Source organism: Rattus norvegicus, chromosome 5 (genome assembly GCF_036323735.1).
Source record: "Rattus norvegicus strain BN/NHsdMcwi chromosome 5, GRCr8, whole genome shotgun sequence".
Classification (NCBI taxonomy): domain Eukaryota; kingdom Metazoa; phylum Chordata; class Mammalia; order Rodentia; family Muridae; genus Rattus; species Rattus norvegicus.
In genome coordinates, this window is record NC_086023.1 from 39,896,095 (window position 1) to 39,923,456 (window position 27,362).

Genomic DNA, 27,362 nt, shown 5'->3' on the forward strand with positions numbered 1-27,362 from the left:
TTTTTGCAAAAGGAGACCATTACAAAATGTACAACTCATCAAAATGTACATAATAACTAACCATGTCGTGCTCAGCCCCAATAGATATATCTATAATACAACCTGTACATCCAAGACTTAAGGAACATAGTGGGAAATGGGCAGAAAGGTAGTAAGCGAGAGGGGACCAGGACGTCTGCTGTGAGATCATGTCTTCTACACCTGACAGGAAAGCTGCAAGCAGGAAATCTCAACAATGTGACTGCCTAAACAAGACCTGAACACCAGTTGACAGGCCAACATACTTGGGGGAAAATCTCACAAGGCCTCCAGTCATAGATAAAAGGTACAGGCAATTAATGACTTCTGAGAGATGGAGATCCATTGTTCCCCAGATGATCTCCCCAGCTGGTTATGCAAATGATCAGCCCTAAGAGCATATACATGCAAGCAACACTAACTAGATTCAGCTATGCTGCCTGTGCCTGGGGCAGCCCTCTGTCTGATCCTACCAGCCCGTGGGGCTTGGGGGTGAGTTGGCACCAGAGTCAATGACACAGACCCCAGGAGCAAGTGGGAAACGCTGCAGCAAGCTCATTTGAGAACTGCTGCAAGCTCCTTTAAGACCCTCCACCCATGCCCCTATTGGTCCTAAGAAAGCATCTCTTCCAAACAGCAGTTCCTGTTTGGCTGGCATTGTTTGCAGTTGCAATCCTTCATCTCTAAGGCAGTCCTCAATTAGGTCCTCCTGCAGAAGGTGCTTTTGCAGCTGTACAACTCCCAGCATTTACATAGGGGCAGCCCTGCTGTTCCTGCCACATCATAGATTGTATTTACATATTTGCTTGTTTATGTAACAATGATAATTAAATAAAGAAAAGTCAAAATTTTTGAAAAGGTGCCAGAGGGAGTAACATGACAGAAGTTCGGGAAAGAGGCAACTAGTGTAAATACCAGTATCATATATGAAATTCTCAAAAATAATTTTTATTAATATATTTATTTATTTACCTTATACTCCAATCACAACTTCCTCTCCCTCCTCTCCTCTCAGTCCCTCCCTTTCACCACCCTCCCTCCATCTGTCCTCCTACCTTTCTCCTCAGAAAAGGGGAGACCTCCCATGGATATCAACCTTTGGCATAGAGCAACTTCTCCTAATAAGGCTAGACAAAACAGCTCAGAACTGCTCCTGCTCCTGCTCCTGCTCCTGCTCCTGCTCCTGCTCCTGCTCCTGCTCCTGCTCCTGCTCCTGCTCCTGCTCCTGCTCCTGCTCCTGCTCCTGCTCCTGCTCCTGCTCCTGCTCCTGCTCCTGCTCTTAGGAGGGCTTAAGTCCATCCTTCTCATGTTCTCTGTAAGGCAGTTCAGTCTCTGTGACCCCTATGGGCACAGGTTAATTGATTCTGTATGTTTTCCTGTGGTGTCCTTGATCCATCTGGCTCCTTCAGCTCATCCTCCTCCTCTTACATCGGATTCCTCCCAAGCAACATTTAATGTTTGGATCTGGGTCTCTGTATCAGTTTCCACCAGTTGGTAAGTGAAGCCTCTCAGATGACTGTTATGCTAACCTCCTGCCTACAGGTATAGCAGAAAATTATTAACAGTGTCAGGGTTAGGCGCACTCTCGAGGCATGGGTCTCAAGCTGAGCCAATCATTATTTGGCCCTTCCTTCAATTTCTGCTTTATCTTTTACCTCTGTGCTTCTTGTAGATATGACAAATTGTGGGTCAAAGATTCTGCAGCTAGGTTGGTGTTCCAATCCCTCTATTGGGAGTCAGGAGATAGCCAGTTCAGCTTTCATATACACCATTGCTAGGAGTCTTATCTAAGGTCACCCTTGTAGACCTAGACAATGGAGTTTTGAATGGGAGTTTCCATTATCCTAGGTTTCTAGCTAGTCCCAGAGATGTACGCTACCATTCCAATTACCTCTCTCAGTACTCTCTCCCTCCATCTTCTCCCTACAGGATCCCTCCTATTCCCATACCTATCCCATCCCTCACCCAGCCCCCTCCCTCCACCCACCCCCAATGGTTATTCCATTTCCTCTTGTCAGTGACATTCAAGCATCCCACCTTGGGACCTCCTCATCACTTAGTTTCTTTGGGTCTGTGTACTGTAGCATAGTTACTCTATCTTTATGGCTAATATCCACTTATAAGTGAGTACATATCACGGTTATCTTTCTGCGTCTGCGTTGCCTCACCCAGGGTGATATTCTCAAGTTCCATCCATTAGCCCGCAAGTTTCATTATGTCATTTTTTAATAGCGGATTAATAATTCATTGAGTAAATGTACCACGTTTGCTTTTTCCATTCTTTGGTTGAGGGACACCTAGTTTGATTCCAATTTCTATCTATTTTGGATAAAGCTACTAGGAACATAGTAGAGCAAGCGTCTTTGTGGTACGGTGGAGCATCTTTTAGGTATATACCCAGAAGTGGTATAGCTGGGTCTTAAGGTAGAAATATTCCCAAGTTTTTAAGAAACTGCCAGATTGATTTCCAAAGTAGTTGTACAAGTTTGCACTCCCACCAGCAATGGAGGAATGTCATCCTTGACAGCACGAGCTACTGCTTGAGTCTCTGATCTTAGCCATTCTGACATATGTAAAATGGAATCTCAGAGTCATTTTGATTTGTATTTCCTTTATGAATAAGGATGTTGAACATTTCTTTAAGTGCTTCTTGGTTATTAGAGATTTCTCTGTTGAAAATTCTCTGTTTAGATCTGTATCCCATTTTTTTATTTTTTTCTTCCATTTTTATTAAATTGGGTATTTCTTATTTACATTTCAAATGTTATTCCCTTTCTGGGTTTCCAGGCCATCAGCCTCCTAGCCTACCCCCTCCCCTTTTATATGGGTGTTACCCTCCCCATTCACCCCCATTACCACCCCCCCAACAATCCCGTTCACTGGGGGTTCAGTCTTAACAGGATCAAGGGCTTCCCCTTCCACTGGTGCTCTTACTAGGCTATTCATTGCTACCTATGAGGTTGGAGCACAGGGTCAGTCCATGTATAGTCTTTAGGTAGTGGATTAGTCCCTGGAAGCTCTGGTTGGTTGACATTGTTGTTCTTATGGTATCCCATTTTTTAATTGCATTATTTGGTTTGCTGATGTCCAGTTTCTTTAGTTCTTTATATGTTTTGGATGTCACCCTCTGTCAGATGTAGGGTTGGTGAAGATCTTTTCTCATTATGTTTGTTACCATTTTGTCCTTTTAATGATATCCTTTTCCTTTCAGAAGCTTTTCAGTTTTATGATTTCCATTTCTTAGTTGTTGATCTTAGTGCCTGAGCTATTGGTGTTCTGTTCAGAATGTTGTCTCATAATTTTTTAAAAGAAACACAGCATACAAAAAAAAATAAGTGACACCAAATGTTGGCTCTTTGAAACAATCAACTAAGACAATGAAGGTATGTGGATATGTACATGTGTACATGCATGCAGGCAGAGGTCAGTCATGGAAGCAACCACCTTACACACTGAGCCATCTTGACTGTCCTTCCACTAAATATTTTTAAAAAGAGATAATACTAATCTTTCTCAGATGTTTGTCAAAAAAACTATTTTAAACAAATTGAGAGAATGCTTTGTAACCTGCTTTCTAAAGCTGGTATTGTTCTAATACTAGAAACCAAAAATGCTATTATAAAACAGAAACCAAATGGAAATAAGGAAGGAAGGGAAGAGGAAGGTCTGGGTGTAAAAGGAGGGTAGATGGAAGGTTGTGAACACTGACACTAAAGTTCTCAAAAATACATACAAACTGAATCTGTAGCATGTTAAAAGTATTATATGTAATGTTCAAGTACTATTTGTTTCTGGAATGCAAGGATATTTAAGTATGTGAAAAAGAATAAAAGTGTGTTCAATGTTAACAAATTAAGGACACAAACATATGACCAACTCAAATGAGTCACAAAAAAATCACTTGATAAAATTCAACACCTATTCAAATATTAACACTCAACAAACTAGAAAGATAAGGGGACTATGTTAACATAACTGGGTTTAACATATGAAAAGTCATGGTGAATACTATACTCAATGATGAAAGATTAAAAGCTCTTCCACAGTCTGTTCCTGACTCTGTTGCCTGCCTGCAGATCCTATCTGACCTGCCTTGTCTGGCCTCAGTAGGAGAGGATATGCCTAGTCCTGCAGTGACTGGATATGCCAGTATGTGCTGGTATCCGGGGTGGGGGTGTGGGGTCCTCCTTCCCAGAGGAAAAGGGAAGAGGGAATAGAACTAACAAGTAAACTAGGAAAATAGTGGGATAAGAACAACGCAATTATATGTCCCTACAAAGCTGACTCAGCATTAGAAAGCTAATCAATGTCATTCTCCATGTCAACAAACAAAAAACCCTCCTTCAGAAAGAAAGGGGGGAAGGGTATAGAGAAAGAGAGAGAGTGAAGAGAGAAAAAACCAGAGAAAGAGCAAGCAGGAAGGGGAGAGAGGGAATGAGGAAGCTGAGGACAGGCTTGCAAGGTCAGAGGGCAATTCACAGGTGTCAGTTCTCCCTGACACCTTGTCAGATCAAGGAGTCAAACAGAGGTCCTCAGGTCTGAACACAAGCACCTGTATACCCTGAGCCATTGTTTTAGCCTGAGAGAAAAGCATTTCAGAACTCCACAGATAACATCATACTTGATAGGAAGAGAACAAATTATTTCATTTTCAAAACATCTTAGTATATCTTAATAGCGAACTTACAGGAACAGTACAGAAGCCATACAACATTTAAAAGACAAGCTTGCTCAAAGGACAACTCAGTTATAAAATCAGAGTGAAAGAAATCAAAGTATCATTATTTGTAGATGATAGAATAATATACATAAGTGACTCTAAAAAATCCCACCAGGAAACTCTTAAAGCTGATAAACATTTTCAATAAAGTAGGTAGATACAAAATTAACCTACAAAAAAATCAATAGCTTTCCTATCTCTAAATACTAAACAAGCTGAGAAAGAAATCATGGAAACAACACCTTTCACAATAATCTTAAATAATATAAATTAATATCTTGGAGTAGCACTAACTGAGCAAGTGAAAAACTTGTATAACAAAAAAAAAAAAAAACTTCAAGTCTTTGAAGGCAGAAGTTGAAAAGTTACATGAAGATGGAATGATCCCCATACTCATGGACCAATAGGATTGATATAGCAAAACTGTCCATCCTTCAAAAAGTAATCTACAGATAGATTCAGTCAATCTCCATCAAAATTCCAACACAATTATTTGCAGACCTTGAAATGACAATTCTCAACTCCACATAGAAAATTAAAAAACCCAGGATAGCTAAACCAATCCTAAGCAATAAAAGAACTACTGAAGATCTCATTATTCCTGATTTCAAGTTATAGTCCAGAGCTATAGTAATGAAAATGGCATGGTATTTATGTAAAACAGACATATTGATTAATGGAATAAAATTGAAGACCCAGACATAAACCCACACATATACAGACAACTGATTCTTTTTATGAAGAAGCTAGAAATACACAATGAAAAAAAAAGATAGCATCTTTAACAAATGGTACTAGTCAAATTAGACTGCTACATGTAATAGATGCATGTAATGCAAATAGACCCATAGTTATCACTCTGCATGAAACTCAAGTCAGGGTATATCAAAGACCTCAACATAAAACCAGATACACTGAACCTGAGGGAAAAGAAAGTGGGGAAGAACCTTGGATTATTAGTGCAGGTAAGTTTCTGAATAGAACACCAATAGCATAGGCACTAAGAACAACAGCCACTAAATGTGGCCTCATAAAATTGAAAAGCTTCTGCAAGGCAAAGAACACTGTCAATCAGACAAAGCAGAAGCCTACAGAATGGGAAAATATTTTTACCAATGATACATCTGATAGAGGATTAATATCAAGAGCATATAGAGAACCCAAGAAACTAGACATCAACAACCGAAATGACCCAAAGCAAATAACCCAATTAGAAATGGGATGCAGACCTAAACAGAATTCTCAACAGAGCAGTCGCAAATGACTGAGAAACACTGAAGGAAATGTTCGACATTTCTTTAGCCACCAGGGAAATCAAAACTACTTTGAGATTCCATCTTTCACCTGTCAGAATGGCTAAGGTCAAAAACACCAGTGACGGTTCTTGCTGGTGAGAATGTAGAGCAAAGAGAACACTCCTCCTTTGCTGTAAGAGTGCAAACTTGTACAGCCACCGTGGTAACCAATATTGTGGTTCCTCAGAAAGTTAAGAATCCATCTACCTCAAGATCCAGCTGTATCACTCTTGGGTATATATACCCAAATGACCGTCCATCCTATCACAAGGACCTCTCCTGGGCATATACCCACACGATGCTCCAACATATAACAAAGACACGTGCTCCACTATGTTCATCGCAGCCTTATTTATAATAGCCAGAAGCTGGAAAGAACCCAGATGTCCTTCAACAGAGGAATGGATGCAGACAATGTGGTACATCTACACAACGGAATACTACTCAGCTATCAAAAACAATGACTTCATGAAATTCATAGGCAAACGGATGCAACTAGAAAATATCATCCTGAGTGAGGTAACCCAATCACAGAAAAACACACATGGTATGCACTCACTGATAAGTGGATATCAGCCCAAAAGCTCAAATTACCCAAGATACAATCCATAAACCATATAAACCTTAACAAGAAGGAAGGCCAAAATATGAATGCTTCAAGCCTGCTTAGGAGGAACTAAATAATCACTGGAGGGAGAGGAAGGGAAGGAGGTTCCTGAGTGGGAAGGGAAGGAGGGCAAGTTCAGGAATGAGAAGAGACAGGAGGAAAGTCTAGAGGACCAGAAGAATGAATAGAGATATGTTGCAATGGAGAGGTGAATAACAGTGGGGGGAACCACTACAAAGTCCCAGACACCAGGGATGCTTAAGGCTCCAAGGACCCAATAGGAGTGACATTAGCTGTAATTATGGATATGTAATATCTAATTATGCATATGTAATTAGCAGAGGGGAGATGAACCTGAAGTGACCACTCCCCAGTTGAGAGAAGAGGCCACTCACCCATCTCAAAGTGTTTAACCCTGTATTGTTACTGTCAAAAGGAAACGCAGGGACAAAAAATGGAACAGAGCCTGAAGCAAAGGCCATCCAGAGACAGCCCCACCTTGAGATCCATCCCATCTGCAGACACCAAACCTCAATACTATTCCTGATGCCAAGAACTGCTTACAGACAGGAGCCCAGTATGGCTGTCTCCTGAGAGGCTCTGCCAGCACCTGACTAAGACAGATGCAGATAATTACAGTCAACCATTGGACTGAGCCCTGGGACCCCAATGAAAGAGACAGGGAAGGACTGGTGGAGCTGAAAGGGATTGCAACCCCCATAGGAAGAACAACAGTATCAATTAACAGGAGTCCCCACAGCTCCCAGGGACTAACCACCAACACAAAGAACATCCATGGGTAGGTCCTGGGCTCCAGCTGCATATGTACCAGAGGATGGCCTTATCTGGCATCAGCAGGAGGTCCTGTGGAGGCTTGTTGCCCCAGTGTAGGGAGATGCTAGAAGGGTGAGGCAGGAGTGCGGGGGGGGGGGGTACCTCTTAGAGGCAAAGGGGTGGGGGATTGGATAGGAAAGTTGCAGAGGGGAGACCAGGAAAGGGGACATTTGAAATGTAAATAAATAAAATAATCAATAAAAAATAAACAAAGGGGAAAAAGTGGATCTGCCAATAAAGCACAGATATCCATTTGTTCATTCATCATCTAGAAGGCATGTTTGAGGCCAGTGGTTGAGGCAGACTGGGATCTCAAATGTTGAGAACTGGGGTAAGGCCCTGGCATCTGTGTGGCTGCCGTGCACCTAAGCTCAACCTACCTAAAAAATCACCAGGACCACTACGTGTTTTTCATGGGCTTTGTGTTATAATGAGAACAATGATGTATTATATAAGGGACTAAAGAAGACAGCTATGCAAATTATATTTGTGAGCTCAGATTATTTGAGGGTAGAAAATGTTATTTACCAAGATTTAAAGGGCATATGCACTAAAGAGCTCTACGATGCTGCTCCAGTGAACAAGCCTTCCATCTATTTGAAATTGCTAATCCTCTCTGAGATGGGTAATCCTCTCTGAGATGGGTGCTCAGTAATACACACAGTATAACCATTGGCAGATGAATGTAATCGTTATCAATTATAATGGTAACAACTTGTCCTCTTTTACTTGCTGTTCTATTTTAATTTATCCAAAATCTAGATAGGGAAGGCAATATTTATAGGGCTCTTAAAATACAACCACTTAAAAACCTTAAAGAAGACTGGGTGTGGTGAAACATGCTTTTAATCCCAGCTCTCGGGAGGCAGTGACAGGTGGCTCTCTCTGAGTTCAAGGCCAGCCTGGTTCACAAAGCCAAGACTGTTATACAAAGTAACCCTATCTTGAAAAACAAAAAACAAAACCAACAAAAGAAAGAGGGGGCCTTGGGGCAACTATCTGCCCCAGACTGAAAATATTCCCTTTTACTCAGGAGGCTAATGAAACTCATAGGAAATGTATAAGACTCAGGAGGGACACAAAGTTTACAAGACTCATGAGACCTCCCTCCCCCAAAGTGATGTATGCAATAAACAATTGCTCTGAAAGGGACTCTTCAGAGGTGTAGCTGCCTGTAAGTTACACAAGATAATCCAATGATGCAGCCTTCATGACTTATCATTCATGCTGGGACAGGTTTTTCAGCAGCACAGCTATCTGAATCACCCTTGCTTCTCTAAGAAACCTCAATAAACCCATTGTTCCAAAATAAATAAATAAGTAAATAGCACTGTGAATAGACAGAAATCTATGGGATTAAAAATGCTATACCATTTAACTGCCATCAATAAGAAATTTGCTTATTTTTCTTTAAAAAAGGAAATGCCATCATTTTCCAGAACTTTTTTTTCTCTGTTCAGGAAGCATTTTATTGTTGGTCCAAGGACAAAAACTCACACAGATGACAGTTTCTCAGAGCATCTCCCGAATGGCCTTGCTGAGCTTCTGGATCTTGCTCTTTGCAGACAAATCAACATACTTCTCCCCAATTCAGACAATCTCCCAACATGATTTACGGCCAGTCTTGACCTCCAATTCCAGTATTTGGCCTTGTCTCAGGAAGCTCTTCAGCCCTGTCTTTAATTCAGAGAGAACAGCTTCATCTAAAGGAAATGCTGTGATCACTGTGCATGGCACTTCTCCACAGTGGACACTCATGATGGTGGAAAAGGCAAAGACGATGACCTGAGTGTTGCCTAGGCAACCATTTTCAGCAAGTAAATTCATGAGGTTGGTCTTCAGCGGAGAGAATTTTTCCTTTGTGGTGATATCATGCAGGCTTTTCACTTTGATGGAGGGCTTAATTGTAGGGATTCAGAACAGCAAGAGACACCTTGGGATCCTTCAGGAGTTGCCCCATTCGCAGCAACTTTCCACCTGGTCCAGCTTATTCTGTTTAGATGCAGCAGAGTACAGGGCGGTTGCATAGCTGCCTTCGATGCTGTGGACCTGAACAAGAGCCTTACAAGCTTGTCAAAGGGCCTAACCACAGATGTACTGAAGCTCTGCATCTGTTGGGACAGCCCAGATGTGGCTAGGGCGGCCATCTTTTCCCCAGGCGGCTGTAGGTCAAACCCAAGTGAGAAGAGACCAGTGATGCCAGCGCGCGCACGCATGATTGCTCAGCTTTCTGGGAAATGTACTCCCAGAACTTTTTAATAAGCTTATTTAAGAATATTATAAAGGTGACTTGTTGAATTCGGTTCATTCAGTGTTCTAACTTCTATCTATGCTTTGCATACTGCTTTTATACTAAAAATTTGCACACAATGGAGGAAGAGAAACTGCCAGTATCTGACTTCTGTTCCCCATTTTTCCACTTGCCATCATATACTTATAGGTACCTTTCAATCCTGCCAAAGGAAATGTTTATCATCCAGAATTATTAATAATAGGAAGAACATGGGGTAACGTTTTAGGCATTTCTGTTATGAAAATGAAATTATTCCCTTTGCTGTGGATTCTTTTTTTCATTAATTTATTTATTCACTTTACATCTTGATTGCATCCCCCCCCTCCTCCCCTCCCAGTCCCACCCTCATGACCCCTCCCCTCGTTTCTCATTTCCCAGAAAAGGAGAAACCCTGTGTTAGTGACAGCTGCCCCTCCCACCCCCCAGCATATCAACTCACAGCAGGACAGAGTGCTCTCCCTCTTTAGCAAGACAAGACAGCCCAGCTAGGGGAATGGGGTCTAAAGGCAGGCAGCAGAGTTCGAGACAGCCCCCGCTACAAATGTTAGGGAACCCACGTGAAGACTAATCGGCACATCTGCTACCTATGTATAGGGAGCAGATCCATCCCTTTCATACTCTCTGGTTAGTGGTTCAGTCTCTGTGAGACCCCATGGACCCAAGTTAGTTTATTCTGTAGATATTCTTGGTGTCCATGATTCTGGCTTCCTCAATCCTTCCTCCGACTCTTTCATAAGAATCTGTGGGCTCTCCCTAATCTTGGCTGTGGGTCTCTGCATCTGTTTCCATCAGGTGCTAGATGAAGCCACTCAGAAGACAGTTATGCGAGGCTCCTGCCTGTATGAATAGTAGAGACTCATCAATAGACTAGTGTTAGAGGTTGGCTCTCTCACATGGGATGGGTCTCAAGTTGACCCAGTCATTGTATAGCCGTTCTCTCAATCTCTGGTCCATCTTTATCCCTACACATCTGAAAGACATGATAAAATTGGGGGTCGAAGGTTTTGTGGGTGAATTAGTGTCTCCCTCCTCCCACTAGAACTCCGCCTGACTACAGGAGGTAGCTAATTCAGGCTCTATATCCCCCAGCTGCTAGGAGTCTCAGCTAGGATCACCGTTAAAGACTCTGGGGAGCTTCTCCCATCCCAGGTCTCTGGCGAATCCCGGAGATGTCCTCCTACAAATTTCTATTCTCTCTCCCAGCCCTCTCACCTTGCCCTCAATCCGTCCTGTCTCCACACCTGTTCCCCACCCCTACTCATTCCCCTCTGCGCTCTCTCTCTCTCTCTCTCTCTCTCTCTCTCTCTCTCTCTCTCACCTAGTTCCCTCCTTCCAACCACTTCCGATGTCTATTTTATTTCATCTTTTGAATGAGATTCAAGCCTCCTTTCTTGGGCCCTCCTTGCCACTTAGCTTCTTTGAACTGTAGCACGGTAATCCTGTACTTAATGGCTAATATTTACTTATAAGTGACTACATACTTTCTGCGTCTTTCGGGACCTGGTTTATCTCTCTCAGGATATTTTCTAGTTCATCCATTTGCCTAAAACTCTCACGATATCGTTGCTTTGAATAGCTGAGAAGAAATTTATTGTGTAAATGAACCACATTTCCTTCATCCAGTCTTCCATTGCACGACACCTAGATTGCTTCCGGTTTCTGGCTCTTATGGATAAAGCTGCTATGAACATAGTTGAGGAAGTTTCCTTGTGATATGGTGGAACATCTTTGCATAAATGCCAGGAGTGGTTGTGGGCTTAGATTTTTAAGCCTACTTTTTTTTTTATTAACTTGAGTATTTCTTATATACATTTTGAGTGTTATTCCCTTTCCGGGTTTCCGGGCAAACATCCCCCTCCCCCCTCCCCTTCCTTATGGGTGTTCCCCTCCCAACCCTCCCCCCATTGCCGCCCTCCCCCCAACAGTCTAGTTCACTGGGGGTTCAGTCTTAGCAGGATCCAGGGCTTCCCCTTCCACTGGTGCTCTTACTAGGATATTCATTGCTACCTATGAGGTCAGAGTCCAGGGTCAGTCCATGGATAGTCTTTAGGTAGTGGCTTAGTCCCTGGGAGCTCTGGTTGGTTGGCATTGTTGTACATATGGGGTCTCGAGCCCCTTCAAGCTCTTCCAGTTCTTTCTCTGATTCCTTCAACTGGGGTCCCGTTCTCAGTTCAGTGGTTTCCTGCTGGCATTCGCCTCTGTATTTACTGTATTCTGGCTGTGTCCCTCAGGAGCGATCTACATCCGGCTCCTGTCGGTCTGAACTTCTTTGCTTCAGCCATCTTGTCTAATTGGATGGCTGTATATGTATGGGCCACATGTGGGGCAGGCTCTGAATGGGTGTTCCTTCAGTAGCTGTTTTAACCTTTGCCTCTCTCTTCCCTGCTAGGGGTATTCTTGTTCCCATTTTAAAGAAGGAGTGAAGCATTCACATTTTAATCATCCGTCTTAAGTTTCATTTGTTCTAGGCATCTAGGGTAATTCAAGCATTTCGGCTAATAGCCACTTACCAATGAGTGCATACCATGTATGTCTTTCTGTGATTGGGTTAGCTCACTCAGGATGATATTTTCCAGTTCCAACCATTTGCCCACGAATTTCATAAAGTCATTGTTTTTGATAGCTGAGTAATATTCCATTGTGTAGATGTACGACATTTTCTGTATCCATTCCTCTGTTGAAGGGCATCTGGGTTCTTTCCAGCTTCTGGCTATTATAAATAAGGCTGCAATGAACATAGTGGAGCACGTGTCTTTTTTGTATGTTGGGGCATTTTTGGGTATATGCCCAAGAGAGGTATAGCTGGATCCTCAGGCAGTTCAATGTCCAATTTTCTGAGGAACCTCCAGACTGATTTCCAGAATGGTTGTACCAGTCTGCAACACCCCAACAATGGAGGAGTGTTCCTCTTTCTCCGCATCCTCACCAGCATTTGCTGTCACCTGAGTTTTTGATCTTAGCCATTCTCACTGGTGTGAGGTGAAATCTCAGGGTTGTTTTGATTTGCATTTCCCTTATGACTAAAGATGTTGAACATTTCTTTAGGTGTTTCTCAGCCATTCGGCATTCCTCATCTGTGAATTGTTTGTTTAGCTCTGAACCCCATTTTTAATAGGGTTATTTGTCTCCCTGCGGTCTAACTTCTTGAGTTCTTTGTATATTTTGGATATAAGGCCTCTATCTGTTGTAGGATTGGTAAAGATCTTTTCCCAATCTGTTAGTTGCCGTTTTGTCCTAACCACAGTGTCCTTTCCCTTACAGAAGCTTTGCAGTTTTATGAGATCCCATTTGTCGATTCTTGATCTTAGAGCATAAGCCATTGGTGTTTTGTTCAGGAAATTTTTTCCAGTGCCCATGTGTTCCAGATGCTTCCCTAGTTTTTCTTCTATTAGTTTGAGTGTGTCTGGTTTGATGTGGAGGTCCTTGATCCATTTGGACTTAAGCTTTGTACAGGTTGATAAGCATGGATCGATCTGCATTCTTCTACATGTTGACCTCCAGTTGAACCAGCACCATTTGCTGAAAATGCAGTCTTTTTTCCATTGGATGGTTTTGGCTCCTTTGTCAAAAATCAAGTGACCATAGGTGTGTGGATTCATTTCTGGGTCTTCAATTCTGTTCCATTGGTCTATCTGTCTGTCTCTGTACCAATACCATGCAGTTTTTATCACTATTGCTCTGTAATACTGCTTGAGTTCAGGGAGAGTGATTCCCCCTGAAGTCCTTTTATTGTTGAGGATAGTTTTAGCTATCCTGGGTTTTTTGTTATTCCAGATGAATTTGCAAATTGTTCTGTCTAACTTTTTGAAGAATTGGATTGGTATTTTGATGGGGATTGCATTGAATCTGTAGATCGCTTTTGGTAAAATGGCCATTTTTACTATATTAATCCTGCCAATCCATGAGCATGGGAGATCTTTCCATCTTCTGAGGTCTTCTTCAATTTCTTTCTTCAGTGTCTTGAAGTTCTTATTGTACAAATCTTTTACTTGCTTGGTTAAAGTCACACGGAGGTACTTTTTATTGTTTGGGTCTATTATGAAGGGTGTCGTTTCCCTAATTTCTTTCTCGGTTTGTTTTTCTTTTGTGTAGAGGAAGGCTACTGATTTATTTGAGTTAATTTTATACCCAGCCACGTTGCTGAAGTTGTTTATCAGCTTTAGTAGTTCTCTGGTGGAACTTTTGGGATCACTTAAATATACTATCATATCATCTGCAAATAGTGATATTTTGACTTCTTCTTTTCCCATCTGTATCCCCTTGACCTCCTTTTGTTGTCTGATTGCTCTGGCTAGAACTTCAAGAACTATATTGAATAAGTAGGGAGAGAGTGGGCAGCCTTGTCTAGTCCCTGATTTTAGTGGGATTGCTTCAAGTTTCTCTCCATTCAGTTTAATGTTAGTGACTGGTTTGCTGTATATGGCTTTTACTATGTTTAGGTATGGGCCTTGAATTCCTATTCTGTCCAGGACTTTTATGATGAACGGGTGTTGAATTTTGTCAAATGCTTTCTCAGCATCTAATGAAATGATCATGTGGTTTTGTTCTTTCAGTTTGTTTATATAATGGATCACATTGATGGTTTTCCGTATATTAAACCATCCCTGCATGCCTGGGATGAAGCCTACTTGATCATGGTGGATGATTGTTTTGATGTGCTCTTGGATTCGGTTTGCCAGAATTTTATTGAGTATTTTTGCGTCGATATTCATAAGGGAAATTGGTCTGAAGTTCTCTTTCTTTGTTGGGTCTTTGTGTGGTTTAGGTATAAGAGTAATTGTGGCTTCATAGAAGGAATTCGGTAGTGCTCTATCTGTTTCAATTTTGTGGAATAGTTTGGATAATATTGGTATGAGGTCTTCTATGCAGGTCTGATAGAATTCTGCACTAAACCCGTCTGGACCTGGGCTCTTTTTGGTTGGGAGACCTTTAATGACTGCTTCTATTTCCTTAGGAGTTATGGGGTTGTTTAACTGGTTTATCTGTTCCTGATTTAACTTCGGTACCTGGTATCTGTCTAGGAAATTGTCCATTTCCTGTAGATTTTCAAGTTTTGTTGAATATAGGCTTTTATAGTAAGATCTGATGATTTTTTGAATTTCCGCTGAATCTGTAGTTATGTCTCCCTTTTCATTTCTGATTTTGTTAATTTGGACACACTCTCTGTGTCCTCTCATTAGTCTGGCTAAGGGTTTATCGATCTTGTTGATTTTCTCAAAGAACCAACTCTTGGTTCTGTTGATTCTTTCTATGGTCCTTTTTGTTTCTACTTGGTTGATTTCAGCTCTGAGTTTGATTATTTCCTGCCTTCTACTCCTCCTGGGTGTATTTGCTTCTTTTTGTTCTAGATCTTTTAGGTGTGCTGTCAAGCTGCTGACATATGCTCTTTCCTGTTTCTTTCTGCAGGCACTCAGAGCTATGAGTTTTCCTCTTGGCACAGCTTTCATTGTGTCCCATAAGTTTGAGAATGTTGTACCTTCATTTTCATTAAATTCTAAAAAGTCTTTAATTTCTTTCTTTATTTCTTCCTTGACCAGGTTATCATTGAGTACAGCATTGTTCAGTTTCCATGTATATGTGGGCATTCTTCCCTTATTGTTATTGAAGACCAGTTTTAGGCCGTGGTGGTTCGATAGCACGCATGGGATTATTTCTCTTTCTGTACCTGTTGAGGCCCGTTTTTTGACCAATTATATGGTCAATTTTGGAAAAAGTACCATGAGGAGTTGAGAAGAAGGTATATCCTTTTGCTTTAGGATAGAGTGTTCTATAAATATCTGTTAAGTCCATTTGGCTTATGACTTCTCTTAGTCTGTCTACATCTCTGTTTAATTTCTGTTTCCATGATCTGTCCATTGATGAGAGTGGGGTGTTGAAATCTCCCACTATTATTGTGTGAGGTGCAATGTGTGTTTTGAGCTTTAGTAAGGTTTCTTTTACGTATGTAGGTGCCCTTGTATTTGGGGCATAGATATTTAGGATTGAGAGTTCATCTTGGTGGATTTTTCCTTTGATGACTATGAAGTGTCCTTCCTTATCTTTTTTGATGACTTTTAGTTGAAAATTGATTTTATTTGATATTGGAATGGCTACTCCAGCTTGCTTCTTCTGACCATTTGCTTGGAAAGTTGTTTTCCAGCCTTTCACTCTGAGGTAGTGTCTGTCTTTGTCTCTGAGGTGTGTTTCCTGTAGGCAGCAGAATGCAGGGTCCTCGTTGCGTATCCAGTTTGTTAATCTATGTCTTTTTATTGGGGAGTTGAGGCCATTGATGTTGAGAGATATTAAGGAATAGTGATTATTGCTTCCTGTTATATTCATATTTGGATGTGAGGTTATGTTTGTGTGCTTTTCTTCTCTTTGTTTTGTTGCCAAGACGATTAGTTTCTTGCTTCTTCTAGGGTATAGCTTGCCTCCTTATGTTGGGCTTTACCATTTATTATCCTTTGTAGTGCTGGATTTGTAGAAAGATATTGTGTAAATTTGGTTTTGTCATGGAATATCTTGGTTTCTTCATCTATGTTAATTGAGAATTTTGCAGGATACAGTAACCTGGGCTGGCATTTTTGTTCTCTTAGGGTCTGTATGACATCAGTCCAGGATCTTCTGGCCTTCATAGTTTCTGGCGAAAAGTCTGGTGTGATTCTGTTAGGTCTACCTTTATATGTTACTTGACCTTTTTCCCTTACTGCTTTTAGTATTCTTTCTTTATTTTGTGCGCTTGGTGTTTTGACTATTATGTGACGGGAGGTGTTTCTTTTCTGGTCCAATCTATTTGGAGTTCTGTAGGCTTCTTGTATGCCTATGGGTATCTCTTTTTTTAGGTTAGGGGAGTTTTCTTCTATGATTTTGTTGAAGATATTTACTGGTCCTTTGAGCTGGGAGTCTTCACTCTCTTCTATACCTATTATCCTTAGGTTTGATCTTCTCATTGAGTCCTGGATTTCCTGTATGTTTTGGACCAGTAGCTTTTTCTGCTTTACATTATCTTTGACAGTTGAGTCAATGATTTCTATGGAATCTTCTGCTCCTGAGATTCTCTCTTCCATCTCTTGTATTCTGTTGGTGAAGCTCGTATCTACAGCTCCTTGTCTCTTCTTTTGGTTTTCTATATCCAGGGTTGTTTCCATGTGTTCTTTCTTGATTGCTTCTATTTCCATTTTTAATTCCTTCAACTATTTGATTGAGTTTTCCTGGAATTCTTTCAGGGATTTTTGTGACTCCTCTCTATGGGCTTCTACTTGATTATTTATGATTTCCTGGAATTCTTTCAGGGATTTTTGTGACTCCTCTCTATGGGCTTCTACTTGTTTATTTATGATTTCCTGGAATTCTTTCAGGGATTTTTGCGATTCCTCTCTGTAGGCTTCTACTTGTTCTCCTAAGGGAGTTCTTCACGTCTTTCTTGAAGTCCTCCAGCATCATGATCAAATATGATTTTGAAACTAGATCTTGCTTTTCTGGTGTGTTTGGATATTCCATGTTTATTTTGGTGGGAGAATTGGGCTCCGATGATGCCATGTAGTCTTGGTTTCTGTTGCTTGGGTTCCTGCGCTTGCCTCTCGCCATCAGATTATCTCTAGTGTTACTTTGTTCTGCTATTTCTGACAGTGGCTAGACTGTCCTATAAGCCTGTGTGTCAGGAGTGCTGTAGACCTGTTTTCCTGTTTTCTTTCAGCCAGTTATGGGGACAGAGTGTTCTGCTTTCGGGCGTGTAGTTTTTCCTCTCTACAGGTCTTCAGCTGTTCCTGTGGCCTGTGTCTTGAGTTCACCAGGCAGGTCACTTGCAGCAGAAAAGTTGGTCTTACCTGTGGTCCCGAGGCTCAAGTTCGTGCGAGCTCTCTGCGGCGGTAGCAACCAGGAAGATATGTTCCGCCGTTTCCAGGAGCTTCAGTGCACCAGGGTTCCAGATGGCGTTTGGTGTTTTCCTCTGGCGTCTGAGATGTGTATGCAGAGTGCAGTCTCTTCTGGTTTCAGGCGTGTCTGCCTCTCTGAAGGTTTAGCTCTCCCTCTCACGGGATTTGGGTGCAGAGAACTGTTTATCCGGTCTGTTCCTTCAGGTTCCGGCGGTGTCTCAGGCAGCAGGGGTCCTGCCGCTACTGGGCCCTCCCCCACGGGAACCCAGAGGCCTTATACAGTTTCCTCTTGGGCCAGGGATGTGGGCAGGGGTGGGCAGTGTTGGTGGTCTCTTCCTCTCTGCAGCCTCAGGATTGCCCACCTGACCAGGCGGTGAGGTCTCTCTCCCACGGGGTCTGGGAGCAGAGAGCTGCTGTGGGCCGGGATCTGCGGGTGTGTGACTCCTGATAAACACAGTATGTGCCCGGTCCTAGAGGAATTCTGCCTCTGTGTGTCCCAAGTTCACCAGGCAGGTCTCTTGCAGCAGAAAAGTTGGTCTTACCTGTGATCCCAAGGCTCAAGTTTGCTCGCGGGGTGCTGCCCACGAGCTCTCTGCGGTGGCAGCAACCAGGAAGATCTGTGCCACCGTTTCCACAAGCCTACTTTTAATAAAAAGTTCTCAAATGCTTCACACCCCCCCCCCACACACACACACACTTCTGGGGAGAAAAAATGGCAAACAGGACAAGGAGATGTGGACCTGTTTAGACGTATTTCTTTGAGGTGATTCCAATCTCAGGATACCAGCAGTCCAGTTCAGTAGTATCAGGATACCAGAAATGAATTAGCAGCAGCAGCATGATCCAGCAGAAACAGCAAGGCCTCCACCAAATCCACGCCAGTCAGCAGGAGTGACCAGGATGCCAGGAGAAGTTTTCTGCTGTGCCTCTCTCAATGAATAAAGTGAAGATCAGTGAAGACAAAGATTCAAGACCAAAGAAGCATTGCAAACTGAGGTATATAAGCACCCATCACTGTCCATTGAGTCCTATTTATACTTTCTCCAAACATCACATGTCCTCCCATGGTCTTGCTTCAACAAAACAACATGTGAGCCTGCATCGCCTGACAGATATAAAAACTTCTACTTCAGAAGCAGTGATTTAGAGTTTAGCTGGGTCTTGAAGTAGAACTATTCTAAAATTTTTGATGAACTGCCAAATTCATTTCCAAAGTGGTTGTACAAGTTTGCACTGTAATGCAGTGGAAGAGTGTTACCCTTGCTCCACATCCTCACTAGCATGTGCTGTTGCTTGAGTATTAATCTTAGACATTCTGATTGGTGTAAGATAAAATCTCGGTTGTTTTGATTTCATTTTCATGATAACTAAAGACATTGAATCTTTAAGTGCTTCTCAGCGATTAGAGAGTCATCTGTTAAGAATTCTCTATTTAGCTCTGTACCCCATTTTTAAAATTGGGATATCTGGACTCTTGGCATTTACCTTCTTCAATTCTTTATATATTTTGGATATTAGTCCTCTGTCAGATGGAGGGTTGGTGAAGAACCTGTCCCAATCTGTAGGCTATTTTGTCCTTTTGACAGTGTCCTTGGCCTTACAAAAGCTTTTCAGTTTCATGAGGTCCCATTAATTAATTGTTGATCTTAGTGCCTGAGCTGTTAGTGTTCTGTTTGGGAAATTGTCTCCTGTACTAATATGTTCAAAGCTATTCCCCTCTTCTTCTATTAGATTAAATGTTTCTGGTTTTATGTTGAGGTTTTTCTTCCACATGGACTTGAGTTTTGTGCAAGACATTAAATATGGATCTATTTGCATTCCTCTACATGCAGATATCCAGTTAGACCAGCACCAGTTGTTGATTGTATGATTTTAGCTTCTTTGTCAGAAATCAAGTGTTCATGGGTATTTTGGTCTGTTTCTGGGTTTTCATTTGATTCCATTGGTCAGCCTGTCTGTTTTTATAACAATACCATGTGGTTTTTATTACTATTTCTCTGTAGTATATGTTTGCTGTGGATTCTTTTTAATATTTATTTACTCATTTATTCATTTATTACTATGACTATACTGTTTCTGTCTTCAGACACACCAGAAGATGCATCAGATATCATTACAAATGGTCGTAAGCCACCATGTGGTTGCTGGGACTCAGGAACTCTAGAAAAGCAGTCAGTATTCTTAACCACTGAGCCATATCTCCTGCCCTCACTATACATCTTTAAGCATGATCTCCAAGTTTGTAGCAAGCCAGCTGGAAATCCTTGAGCATGTTATTACACCTTTGTATAGATAATACACAAATTTGGTATCTTCAAAAAAGCCAACCAGATAGTCTTCACTTGCCTCTTGGAAAGTTCCAGTTACCACGCACTGGAAGTGCAGGTCTGATTTGAAGAGCTGAGCAAATTCTATAACCAGACTCTGGAAAGGAAGTTTGTGAATCAGAAGCCCAGCTTAATTCTGGTCACCTTTGATTTCACCCTGTGTTAGAGCACCTGGCCTATAAGGTCAAGGTTTCTCCACCATTCCAGTAGAGGGCACACTTGAAAAGCTTTTGGAACTGGTTGTTTTCTGGGTGCTTTAATAAGATGTGAGCCCTGATATATGGGTGTCCTTATTTACCCTCTTCTTTGACTGGAGCTCCATGAGTGATTGTTGGAGAGCAGAGGTACTGGCAGTGGCCATGAATTCCTCAAAATTGAGGTCCAAGTTTCACTGTTCTACTCTGCATTGTAATAACTGTCATAGACAAAGCAATAAGGCAACAACAATAACAATAATAATAATAGTAATAATGATGATGTGCATATTGGACAAAGGTAAAGGAGGTTTTATTCAGAGACAAGATTATATAGAGGATCCCAGAAATCCAACAACAACAACAAAAAAAAAAGAAAGAGCTAAATTGAAGGATATAAAGCAATATACAAAAACTAGGCTGGTTTTTTTTTTGATTTTATCTTTTTATTCATTAAGATTGTTTTATTCTAACTAACTCACTAATAAAAGCATCACATAGCTACTTTAAAGAAGCCAGTGAAATTTACTCAGTCTCAAACTCTCTATACCTCTCAATGAATAGTATAGTTACCCCCAAAAAAAGCCTTTCTGAAGCAGTGAAGCTCCACTTACAGTTTTCACCCTGGTAATTACATTTTTATTCACCTACCTACCACAAAAAAAGGAAAAATTATGACTGAGTTGAAACTAGAAAAATACCTTTATCACTTCTTTTGTGGCTCATGAGTCCTTCTGCCTACGTGGGGTCCCTCTTAGTCATCTTTTCTTACCTTACACATAGAAATTAAAAGTATACATATTTAAGAGATCCTATGTTATGTTTTAATGCAAGCACACAATGTTGATACTTAAGTTGGGTCCAATATGTCTGTCTCCTCAAACATTTATCTTGAGTATCACAAAAGCATTCGAACTACATTCTTCAAGCTGTTTGAGATGCACATGCTTTATCATTGTATTAACTTTTATAGATTCCATAGCTGAGTGGTACTGTGTGATGCTTGTCTTCCTATGCCTGGCTTATTTCATTTAGCATGATGATCTCTGTTTCCATTGGGTTGTCTCAGATGACATGATTTCATTCATTCTACATGTATCATGCATTCTTTATCCACTCCCTGGTGTATGGACTTGTCTGTTGGTATCATCGCTTGACTATTATGAGTTCTACTTTGAAGAACATGAGATTCTGACTACAGAGCTCAGCAGGTAAAGGCACAATGTGACAATGAGAGTTGACAATGTGAATTTGATACTCAGGACCCACAGGATGGGAGGAGAGAACTAACTCCTAAAAGTTGTCCTCTGGCCTTCATATGTGTGGGATGACATGAGTGCACACGAACAAATAAATAAATGTAATTTTTCACGAAGAACATTGGATTTTAGTAGCTGAATAATATTCCATTGTGTAAATGAGCCACATTTTCTGTGTCCATTGTTCCACTGAGGGGCATCTGGGTTGTTTCCAGCTTCTGGCTATCACAAATAAGCAACATAATGGAGCACTTGTCATTGAGGTATGGTGATGCCCAGGATTGGTATGACTGGATCTTCAAGTAGAAATTTTCCCAATTTTCTGAGTAACTTCCAGATTGGTTTCCAGAGTGATTGCAGCAGTTTGCAATCCCACCATCAATGAAGGAGTGCTCCTCTTTCTCCACACCCTTGCCAGCATATGGTGTCACATGAATTTTTTATCTTAGCCATTCTGATTGGTCTCCGGTGGAATCTCAGGGCTGTTTTGATTTGCATTTCCCTGATGACTAAGGGCTTTGACTATTTCTTTAAGTGCTTCTCCGCCATTGAAATTCTTCTGTTGTGAATTCTCTGTCTAGTTCTGCATCCCATTTTTTTAATTTGGTTATTTGGGTGGTTTGAAGGTTAACTTCTTGAACTCTTTATATATTTTAGATATTAGCCCTCTATTGAATTAGTGTTAATGAAGATACGTTTCCTGATCCGTAGGTTGCTGATTTGTCCTACCGACTGTGTCTTTTGTCTTACAGAAGCTTTTCAGTTTCATGAGGTCCCATTTATCAATTATTCAGCCTGAATCATTGGTGTTCTGTTCAAGAGATTCTCCCCAGGGCCAGTGAGAGCAAGGCTCTTTCCCACTTTTGCTTCTATTAGATTCAATGAATCTGGTGTTTTTTTCCATCTTTATTAAATTGGCTATTTCTTATTTACATGTCAAATGTTATTCCCTTTCCCCGTTATGTTGAGGTCCTTGATCCACTTGTATTTGTGCTTTGTACAAGGAGAAAAATATGGATCAATTTGCCTTCTTCTGCACGAAGACATCCTGTCAGACTAGAACCATTTATTAAAGATGCCTTCTTTTATTCCACTTTATGGTTTTGGCTTCTTTGTCAAACATCAAGTGCCCATGGGTATGTAGGTGTATTTCTGGGTCTTCAATTCTATTCCATTGATCAACCTATCTGTCTCAGTACCAATACCATGTGGTCTTTATCACTATTGCTTTGTAGTACAGCTTGAGGTTAGGGATGGTGATTTCTCCCCAAAGATCTTTTATTGTTGAGAATTGTTTTTGCTATCCTGGATTTTTTTCCATATAAAGTTGAGAATTGTTCTTGCCATGTCTGTGAAGAATTGAGTTGAAATTTTGATGAGGTTTGCATTAAATCTGTAGATTGTTTTCGGTAAGATGGCCATTTTCACTATGTTAATCCTACCAATCCATTCAGCAATTAAAAATGAGGACATAGGGCTGCAGCTGGACTTGGCAATGTGTAACAATCACCCAGGTGGTACTGGTTTTAAAGGCATCATGGAGAACAGCTAACGCTTGGCACTGTAAAAAGTCAGGGAAGGTCACTGGTGAAAATAGGGCCTCCGTTGCAATTAATGACCCAGGACCGAAGGGGTCTTGCAAAGAAGTTGAGGCTTAGCACCACTTCTGAGCCTATGAAAGGCTATTGGTGAAGTCTACTTGCAGCAAACTGGAGATGCCAGTACCATGGTATATCTGCCGAGAACAGCAGCAGCAGTGAAGTAGAGTCAACCAGAGTCTAGAGTGTTACAGAGAATAGAGCTGGAGAGATGACCCAAGCACTTTGGAGGAGCCTAGAAGATCATGTGTGGGTCCCAGACACTGGAACAAGAACCTATGAAGTTGAAGTTGCCTTAGAGACCCCAAAATGTTAGAGATGTTGAATCCGTGGGATGCCTACCAAGGAAAGTTGCTAATAAAGAGTAGAATCAGCACAAGAGAACAAAATCTGTTGCTGATGAATGCCAGATCTGCCAGAAGCAGTCTACAAGGATGAAAGGAGTTGGAAAGCTGAAGAGCGCTTTGACATTGGATATGAAGACATGGACTTTGGAGTTTGCCTAGCTGGTTTTTGGTTTTGCTTTCATCCAATATTTTCTATTACAATTTGGGATGGTAATGTATATCCTGTGATGCTGGAAGTATGTGATCTGCTTTTTTATTTTGATTTTATAGTAGATTACAGTTAAGAGAGTGCATGACTCTCAGAGAAGACTTAGAACTTTCCACTTTTCATATTGCTTAGACTATTAAAGACTACCAGTTGGACTAAACATGTTTTTCATTATGCTATAGCTGGTTATGGTCACCATAGACTCATGTGTTTGAACAAGCCTATGGTGGCCAAGGGGTGAAATGTAATACTTTGAATATGCTTGTCCCAGGGAATAGCACTATTTGGAGGTGTGACATTATTGGAGTAGGTGTGACCTTGTTAAAGGAAGTATGTCACTGTAGAGGTGGGCTTGGAGACCCTCCTACTAGCTGCCTAGAAAACAGTCTTTTCCTGGCTGCCTTCAGATCAAGATGTAGAACTCTCAGCTCCTTCTTCAAGACCATATCTGCCTGGATGCTGGCATGTTTCCTGCCATGATGATAATGGACTGAATGTCTGAAACTATAAGCTAGCCCCAAGTAACTGTTTGCCTTCATAAGAGTTACTTTGGTCATGGTGTCTCTTTACAGCAATGAAAACCCTAAGACAGATACTGTGAATGTTGGAAAAGATCCCAAACTACTACCCTTCCTTAAACACAATCTCAGAAAAAAAACACCACATTAGGAAGTAAATGCTTCAAATTTCTCTGGGTTTTTTTTTGTTAGAGAGAGACAGAGACAGAGAGACAAAGAGAGTAAAACATTTCTGAATAAACTAGATTTTTACATGAATAAGCACTTACCAGCTTTATTTTTAAATTATCTGTTCCATCATTGGGTTCCCAAAGAATCTATATCATCTCAATCATTGGCAATCAATAATTAACAAAATAACTAACAAAAAATAAACAGCCCACTTCTCTAAATAAAAATAAAATACATTTTTTCAAGAAGGCCTAATATTTTCCCATCTCTCTTAAAGACAGATAAACTTTATTAGTTTCTGGGAGTTGTGAAAAGCTGATCAGACTGTGTATAAAGCAGAGCAGCATCTGAAGATTGTAGCAAAACAAGATTGTATGGAGGATCTGCATCAATTATAGCTTACAGAACATTTCGCAGAGGGATACCAGATAAAATTATTATAAATATCTGCCACCACTTTCATCTTGCCTTCAGTAACCGTAACAATAACATCTGAAATCTTTTCTTCCTGATGCATCCATAAACAATTAGCATCTCTTTGTTAAACTCTAATTGATCTTCCTACACAGCTGTGCCACTGTACAGCTCAAGAAAGAGGGCTCAATTGTTAAGACAGTTATTAATAATGTCATAACAAACTATAAGAACCTGAGGAGTACAGGAAAAGCAGGTCACCCACATGATTTCAGAAAATAAAACCACGAACTATATCCTAACTGCATGCCTTACATGGCCTTTTCTCTTAAATATAAATCCATGGTAAGAGACACAGGAGTGTAGAGCTTAAGAATATGGCCTCTTCAACCAGATTGCATGCATCTGAACCAGGTCCATGGCTGAGAGAAGAAAAAAAAAAAAAAACAAGTAAACGGGACACACTACAGTCTGTTTGGCCCACTGTGTTCATTTGTGAAACAGGGCTTGTAGTGGCTTATACCAAGCTTAACAGCTGTATGGCCTTAGAGGAGTATCTTGAATATATTAGATGCTTAGTTTATTTATAGAAACAATTCATTTTTTTCGATTGTTGTTTACTTTTCTCATAGCAGAATGGTTGGGTTGGCTTTATCGACTTTTTTTTTTACCTTAAACCTGTGGTTAAAACCTGTGATCTAACCACGTCCTCGATAACAGCAGTCATCAGGCAGCACATACAACGGGTGTCTCAGCAGCACCATGGCTGACAGGGAAAAGACCAGAATGCCACAAATATTCACTGCAAGACCCAAGTCATTTCTAAACCTTAGAGTTTTTCACCCTTCAACATGACACAATGAAGAATGACAACTTCCCCAACCCTTTCTACTTGAGAAACTCCAAAATCTGTTTGTCCCAGAAATATCTTGACATGTTAGAGGATTTGAGCTTCAGGAAATAAAATGTTCTACAGTGGACGATTGAGACATCCACAAATCTGACATGAAATTACTTCACAGAGTAAAGAAGCAAATCTTCTCTAACAAAAGCCTAAGATGTGGTTGCCCTCTGTGTGGCTCCTCGGTGATACAGCTTATCTGCAAATGCAGTGACCAACAAGCTGGTCTTCGCATTGGCCACATTTGGCTACCAGTAGCTGAGTCTCTGACCAACAATAGATTAAAATTAACATATTTAACTTTTCACAAAAGTGCTGCAAGGTTGTGCCTTACTCATTTTTCACCTGCCATTCACAGCTCCTCTTCTCTATCCTCAAGCCTGCCATCTCTCGCCTCTGGGGGCACTGCCTTGATGTCAGATCATAACACATAGGATAATCTCAAGGAGGAAAGAAGAAAGGAGGCCATCCCCATAGAGCTTCAACCCAGAAGACTTGACTCTATCTCCTTGTCCAAAATTATATTACAAATTATATTACATGAGCTGTCTTAACTATAAGAAACTGTGTGGCAGAATTCAGAATTTCCAACCTTCGTTGTGGGGGGAGGGGAAGACAACAAGGAGGAATCAAAATGGCCACTGAATGGCCAACCACATCTGTCACACCTGCTCTGAAGCCCTTTCCCTAATTTTCCATCTGGGAAACTCTTAATCATCCCTTCATAAACAATGATCTGTTACTTCCTTGGCAAATTCCTGGCTCAGCCCAAGGCAGATTGAGTTCCCTGGGGAACTAGTAGCAGTTTACATGTGTATACATTAATGTGCCCTGCTTGCTTGCACTATGAGTGTCATTAATATGGTTCCACACTGGAGTAAATTCCTCTAATGGGGAGACTGTATATTAACCACTAAACTCTAAATGCCTATTGATATGATGATTGAGAAACAAAGACCAACTTATTTAAACTAGGCTACACATATAAATAACCAAATAAATCTCTGAAAGAAATTAAAGAGTAAACTGATTGATTGATTGATTGATTGATTGATTGTCACCAGGGTAACTGTGGTAGTTTGAAAAAAACTAGACTGCATAGGTCAAAGAGAGTGGCACTTTTAGGATATGTGGTCTTGTTAGAGGTAATGTATCACTGGTAGGGTGTGGGCTTTGAGATTGCAGAAGTTCAAGCAATGCCTAGTGACACTCTGCCATTTCCTGCTGCCTGCAGATCCAGATGTAGACCTCTCAGCTCTCTCTCCAGCCCCATGTCTGCCTGTGTGCCACCCTACTTCCCACAATGATGATAATGGACTAAATCTCCAAACTGTAATCCAGTTCCAATTAAAAATGTTGTCCTTTATAAGAGTTGTCATGGTCTCTTCACAGAAATAAAACTCTAAGAAGCAAATAATGTTACTCTCTTTTCATTGGATTTTTCTGAAATAACAAAACAAAGAAGGAGCACCCAACATTCATCTGCCCTGAAACCCGAGGAACGGGGGTTTTCAGAAGCTGAGAATGCAGATTACATGCCATCATTGCCTGGGTTTATAACATAAGCATCTCTTCCTGATGGTTTACAGAAGGAGTTATTTTTTTTCTTGTCATATGCTTACTTCTAATTTATTTTTTTAAATAAAAAGCTTTATTCATTTAATTCATCTGTATATGTGCTTGCGTGCATGAATTTATGTGTATCATATGTGTGCAGGAGCCCAAGGAGGTGAGAAGGTGGCATTGGCTTCCCCAGAACAAGTTAGAGTAGACAGCCTTTCCCAATTTGGTTCTATGTTGCTAGT

At 41.0% G+C, this 27,362-nt stretch overlaps 1 pseudogene; it reads right to left on the minus strand.

The window, feature by feature from the left end:
* Positions 1-8,986: 8,986 nt before the first annotated feature.
* On the minus strand, positions 8,987-9,621 carry Atp5po-ps1 (ATP synthase peripheral stalk subunit OSCP, pseudogene 1; annotated as a pseudogene).
* Between the last annotated feature and the right edge of the window lie 17,741 nt (positions 9,622-27,362).